At 25.6% G+C, this 5,587-nt stretch overlaps 1 protein-coding gene across 1 annotated transcript in view; it reads right to left on the bottom strand.

The window, feature by feature from the left end:
• LOC117175041 (cytochrome P450 306a1) overlaps positions 1-5,587 on the bottom strand; it is a 116,274-nt gene that overhangs the window by 11,193 nt on the left and 99,494 nt on the right. The gene's annotated exons all lie outside the window — the stretch shown is intronic.

Raw genomic sequence — 5,587 nt, 5'->3', positions numbered from 1 at the left:
TTAATTTCTAAAAATTACTTTCATATGTGAGACAAATTACTTTTTCCCTCTCCCCTAACCCCTTTTTAAAGGATTTCTCTGTTTTTAACAGTTTTCAATAAATTTCACCTCCCACTCCCTTCTCATTTTCTGTTTGCTTAAATGAAATCTATATTAATGGAACCGAATTAGAAAATCCGCATCTTCTCGGTTAGAAGTTAATTATTTTTTTATTCAAAAATCTGCTATTATATTTTTAATTTGAAATTCATCTCGTTTTGCTAAAAATTGTACTAGTCGGTTGAAATAAAAAACATTTGATTGAATATACAATTTTTCACTTCTTTTTTTGTTATGAATCCAAATGAAAATTAACTATTTCATTTTTGGTGAATTTTTTTTTCTTAGTTGAAAATTTACCTTTTTTATTTGAAAATCCATTGGTTCGCATACATTTTTTACGGTCATTGAAATTTAGAAAATTGAACACTAAATATAATTGTTCAATTTGAAGTAATAAGAACTAAACTGTAAATGAAAGCACTTAAAGTGAAACTCTTGAATTTTAAACTTCGAAAATTGAAGTTTAAAAGTAGTTTCATTCAATAATTTTGTATTCAAATGCTCAATACATTGCACATATAATATGTAAGCTACTAACACTTTTCAACTGCACAATTTTAAATTAAATTCAGTTAAAACTTCCAAATTACAAATTTTGAACTTTTATCCATTGTAGAGCTCAAAGATTCAGTTCCAAAAATATATATTCACGTTATAATTTTTAATCAGGACGACTGAAAAATCCCGAATTGGAAAATTCGCGAATAATAAAATTGCCAAAAAATGAAAATAACGAATTAGAAAGAATCCGAAAATTAAAATTCGCGAATAATAAAATTGCCGAAAAATAAAAATACCAAATTGGAAAATTCCCGAATAATAAAATTCTCGAATAATAAAATTCCCAAATAATAAAATTCACGACAGTTCATAACATTACGGAATTGGAAAATTCCCGAATAATAAACTTCCCGGCAGTTAATAACATTAACGAACTGGAAAATTCTCGAATAATGAAATTCATGAATTTAAACAATTACAAGTTTTTATAAATATGTTTTATTAATTATAAATACAATAACGATTTTTAAAAATTATTTTATTTAGAATTGTTGTTATTTTAAAAGCAATAATTTTTGAAATTTCAGACATTAAAAATAATTGTAAAAAATTTTATTTGTTTAAATTGGGGAATTTTACAATTCGGATTTTTTATAATTCGTCAATTTTCTGTCGGGAATCTCATCATTCGGGAATTTTCCAATTCGTTAATATTATTAACTGCCAGGAATTTTATTTTTCGGGATTTTTCAGTCGTCTCTTTTAATGTTCTAAATTGAAGAATCAATCAGTGAATTAAAAAAAATTTTAAATGATATCATTTTGAACAATTTTAAATTCTAATTCCAGATCAGAATTGGTTGCAAATTCAAAATTCCTTATTTAAATGCGGAATTTTAATTATTTTCGAAAACTTTCCATTTCAGCTAATTGTAAGAATTATAATTTTTTGGAAAAATTTCCTGTTCCAATTCATAATTTAATTTTTTTTTTAAATACTTCGCTTCAACACAGAACAATAATTTTTTTAGAAAAATTCAATTTTCCATGAAGAATTGTTATTCTCCTGGATAAATTCTAGATCCAACTCAGAATTTGTGAAAAATGGAAAATTCCTTACTAAATTCCGGAATTTTAATACTTTTCGAAAATTGGCTGTTTCCAAAAACAATTCCAATTTTTGTAAAATTTCCTGTTCCAATTTATAAGTTTAATTTGTGTCGAAAATATCCTGTTTCAACTTAGAATTAGAATTCATTCTAATAAAAAATTTCCTGTTCCAGCTCGGAATTTATTTAAATTTTAACATTCCCTGTTCCAAGAAGAATTATAATTCTTTTGAATGAATACCAATTTCAATTCAGAATTGGTTAAAATTTGAAAATTCTCTGCGTCAACTCAAAATTATAATTCTTTGAAAAAATTTCCTGCTCCAATTCAGAATTTTGTTCTTTTTCGAAAATTTGCAGTGCTAGCACGGAATTTAAAAAAAATTTTAATTCCCGGTTATCATTCTGAATAAATTCTTGTTCCAACTATAAATTTGTAAAAGATTGGAAATTGTCTGTTTAAATTAAAGTTAAATTATTTTTATTTTAAATAGTTTAAAATTCCTTAAAATGCAGAAAATTTTATTTCAAGATTTTAAAACATCCACATGTTGTTTTGAATTTTTTCAAATTCAAAAATATTATTAAAAGTTTGTCTTAACTTCTAAATATCTTTTAAAATTATTCGAATTTCAAATAATTAAAAAAAATCATTCTCAATTTTCCTAACAATATTAAAAAAGGTTATTATTAAAAAACTTTTAAATTTCATGTATTTGGTTTCAAATTAGACCGTGGAATATTTACACCGAAATTTTGGTAAGAATAGCCGGATTTTGTCTGTAAACGTAGACACTTCGTTTAAATTATTTGAAATCATTTCCAATTTTTAATTAATTTTAAATTTTTTCAAAACTTCTAAATATTTCTTCAACTTATTCGATTTTTTCTAAGAATAGAAGGTGTTCATTTGTTATTTATACATCAAAATTGAAGAAGTTGACTCACAAATTAAAATTTTTTTAAATAGAACAATTAAAATGGTAATTTTCAAAGTTTAGCTTTTTGTTCTGTTTTGAGTATTTTATTTATAATTACTGATTTTTAATGTACATTCAGATATTTCTAAATATTAAGTAACTGTTCTTTTTTTTAATCAAAAATTTTTAATCACGTGGTTGAAAAATGGAATATTTTAGACTGTTAAAATACTCCTTCTAAATAGAATATTATAATTAAAGAATCACAATCTAACCAATTATTTTTAAAAAGTTTGAATTTTTCGTATAAAACTAATATTTTCCTGCTGTAAATTATCTTTTTCATTTTAAATTGATATTTACATGTTTAAAAGTCTACAATAATTATCTAGTTGGTAAGAAAATTTTCTGGTTCAAAAGTATTATTATTTGGTTTAAAATTTATTTATTTTATTGACAATTTAAAATATTGTTAAGACGTCATCCTTTTCGTTTACCGATTTAAATGTATTGTTAAAAATTCCACTATTATGTTACAAAATAAACGATTTGGTTAACAATTGAACTATTTGGTTAAAAATGTAACTATTGCGTAGAAAATTCGTATTTTTAGCTTGCAAATTCGACTATTTAGTTAAAAATTAAATTTTTAGTTGGCAGTTAATATTTTTTGGTCGAAAAATGAACTTTTTGCTTAAAAATTAAGTGTTTTGTTAAAAATTCATATGTTTGGGTTACAACTTTAACTGCTTTGTGAAGAATTTATCTTTTTGACTTTAAATTAGATAATTTCGTTACAAATTAACTTTTTTGTGAAAAGTGCATGTTTTTGTTAAAAAATTTAACTGTTTTATTGAGAGTTCGTCTTTTTGGCTGGAAAATTAAAAAATTTAGAAGAAAATCCATTTTTCGGTTTGAAAATTCAACTTTTTTAAAGAGAATTCCTGTCTTTAGCTTAAAAATTCAATAATTTGGTAAAAAGTTTAAATATTTGGTTTAAGATTCATATTTTTTGTGTTAAAATTAGACCTGTTTTGTTAAACTATCTGGTTGAAAATTAACTTAAAGAGCAAAAAGAAATCTTTTTTGCCATCAATAATTTAATGCAAAATTAATGCATGAAATATTAGGAATTTGAGATTTTCGTAAAAATTTTTTAGGATTGTTTCTTTTTCCTATTTTGAAAATGTAATAATCTATATAGACTGGTTTAGAATCACCCCAAATATATTTTAAGTTGAAATTTCATTTTTTTTTTAGAGACTTCTTATTTTTAGCATACAAATTCAACATTTTGTTAGAAATTTTAACTGTTTAGCTGTATATTAATTTTTTTGGTAAAAATTCCTAATCGTGTGTTTTAATTTTAACTGTTTTGTAAGGAATTCCTGTTTTCGGTTCGAAAATTTAACTTTTTGTTTTTTTAAATTAACTTTTTTTGTTGAAAATTGATTTTTTCGGGTTGAAAGCTCAACTTTTATTGTATAAAATTACTCTTTTTGGGATATCAATTCAAAAATTGGTAGAAAATTAATAGAAAATGTAATAATCTAAATAGATTGGTTCAGAATCACCTACAAATATATTTTTGTCTTAAAATTTCTATTGATAAATTTTATTTTGTTTTTTCACAAATTTAATAAACAAATGCATTATTCGGGCATCTGTTGACGAAAAACTCGTTTTTTTAAAATGTCAGTCCTTTTAATTGGGAACTTTCCGAAAATTCCTTCATTCCTTGTATTCAAACCCTTTTGTGTTAGCTAAATGTAAGTACTGAATAAAAAAAAAAATTCTGAAATTAAAAGGACTGACATCGAAATGAAAATGAATTTTTCGTCAACAGATGCCCGAATAATGCATTTGTTTATTAAATTTGTAAAAAAATCATAAAATTTATCAAGAAATTATTTTTTCCGAAATTATCATAAAGTTCCTAATTTAAAAAATATTGACAGCGAAAAAAACGAATTTTTCTAACGAAAAATGTCTGAATAATGCATTTGTTTATCAAATTTGTTTATAATATTAACAAAAATAGTATTAAGAGAAATTTTTTTCATTAAAATATTGTTTCAATTCAAATTTCTTGCAATATAACTTTAAAAAAGTTAAATTATTGAAAATTATGAAAAAACATTCTCAACAAATAATTTGTTTATATCAAATTTTGTTTGTTTATTGTATCATGATGGAATATCTTTCTGTAATGTGAATCTATTAAACGTCGGCGATTATAAAAATTTTCCTATTATTGACGAGCAGCGGGAAAGTCGAAGAGAAAATATTGCCATTTTTTTCCTCATATTTATTTATTCATAAAAAATTGAAAAACTAAATTAAAAATTAGGCTCGACAACTTTCTTTGAAATTTCATGAGCTGTGCGCCAGTGGTTTTCCTCATAGCAAAAGTATCGAAACTTGTGAATATTCCACAAGGGAAAATTACGATTGAACTCTCAACCTGTAGGCCTCGATAAAACACTATTTACCGCGACAATTTTCCTTATTGTGCGAAATAGTTAAGGAAACAAGTCTAGAAGAAGATAAATGTGTAAACGGACGTCCTCGTTTGAGAGCTGGAGGACGCCACGCCAGGCCGACTAGCGACGGCGTGGCGTTGCATGATGTTTCGGCACGGCGTTTCGGCGCGGCATTTTAACGTGATATTTCGGCACGGCATTTCGGCCTGGAATTCGGCGTGGCATTTCAGAGTGGCGTTTTAGATTTATGTTTCGGCATGGCTTTTTAGCATGATGTTTCGGTACGGCATTTTAGCGTGATATTTCGCCACGGCATTTCGGCCTGGAATTCGGCGTGGCATTTCAGAGTGGCGTTTTAGATTTATGTTTCGGCATGGCTTTTTAGCATGATGTTTCGGCACGGCGTTTCGGCACGGCATTTTAGCGTGATATTTCGGCACGGCATTTCGGCCTGGAATTCGGCGTGGCATTT

This window comes from Belonocnema kinseyi, chromosome 6 (assembly GCF_010883055.1).
Source record: "Belonocnema kinseyi isolate 2016_QV_RU_SX_M_011 chromosome 6, B_treatae_v1, whole genome shotgun sequence".
Taxonomy (NCBI): Eukaryota; Metazoa; Arthropoda; class Insecta; order Hymenoptera; family Cynipidae; genus Belonocnema; species Belonocnema kinseyi.
Note: the sequence above shows the minus strand (reverse complement) of the source record. Positions and strands in the feature narration are given on the sequence as shown.